At 39.5% G+C, this 1,154-nt stretch overlaps 1 non-coding gene across 1 annotated transcript; it reads right to left on the bottom strand.

Annotated features, from left to right (window-relative positions):
- Positions 1-312: 312 nt before the first annotated feature.
- LOC141603684 (small nucleolar RNA R71) lies at positions 313-418 on the bottom strand. The gene has a single exon (XR_012525543.1). It is a non-coding gene; the product is annotated as a small nucleolar RNA R71 (small nucleolar RNA).
- Positions 419-1,154: the final 736 nt, after the last annotated feature.

The following is a 1,154-nucleotide window of genomic DNA, read 5'->3' as shown; positions in this document are numbered from 1 at the left end:
ATCTCATCACATTCCGTACCTACTGAAGATAGTCAACCCAATGGCACTCCTACACCTACACACCTAACGGGAAATTTCATAGCAAAATCCACTTTAATTCAATTGGTTGAAAGAAGCCAATTTGGGGGAATGCCAAGTGAGGATTATTGTGAAACTATCTCTCAAACGGGTGTGAATCAAGATCAAATACGAAAGGTACTCTTTTAATCTTCATTGATACGAGCCGCAAAGCAATGGCTAAAGAGCTTAGACAAAGATCCTCTTGCCATCGATTCATGGAAAAATATAACCTTAGCTTTCAACAAAACCAACATGCTTAGACTTCAAATCACGGGATTATGCAAAGAGATGAAGAGTCACTATATGAAGCTTGGGAGCGTTTCAAGGCCATTTGTCGGTCTTGTCCCTACCATGGTCTTAGTGAGTGGTTTCTAGTTCAACAACTTTGGAATGAACTTTATGAAGATTCAAGAAATGTTTTGAACACGGGTTCAAATGGCATATTTACCAAAGTTAATGACAATCAGACTAGGGCGAAAATTGAAGAGTTGGCTACTCATAGCTCTCAATATGGTAGACCTCGAAAAGCTAGTAGAGGAGGCCGGCATGAGGTGGATTCTGTGACACAACTTAGTGCCGGCCTTGGTGCTCAGTTAAGGTCTCACATGGATACCATGAACTTGATGTTCAAGCAAGCCATAGAGAAATTGAAGAAGGCTTCAACTCCACCAAAGCAACAAACGGTCCATCAAGTTAATGCCATGGCTATGACACCATCTATTCCAAGTGGAATTTGTGAAAGTTGCGGAACATTGGGACATGATTAAAAAGAATGTAGAGGGACAAATGAACAAGTGAATGCTTTTTAAGCATACAAGAATGGTACCCCATACTCAAACATTTACAATGAAAACACTAAGTACCACCCAAACCTCTCATATAAAAGCTAAAATATTCAAAACCGACAACCAATATACACCCCACCTCCATTGAGAAATCCTATACAAAGACCCTTCTATAACCACAACCAAGGATTCCAAAATCAACCATCATACAACCAATCCTCATATAACCAACCCAATGACCTAACCTTTGATTTTCAAAAAGCAGTTCTCCTAATGCGAAAGAACTAACAAGAATTCTTTGCTCAATTG

This window comes from Silene latifolia, chromosome 9 (genome assembly GCF_048544455.1).
Source record: "Silene latifolia isolate original U9 population chromosome 9, ASM4854445v1, whole genome shotgun sequence".
Taxonomy (NCBI): domain Eukaryota; kingdom Viridiplantae; phylum Streptophyta; class Magnoliopsida; order Caryophyllales; family Caryophyllaceae; genus Silene; species Silene latifolia.
Note: the sequence above shows the minus strand (reverse complement) of the source record. Positions and strands in the feature narration are given on the sequence as shown.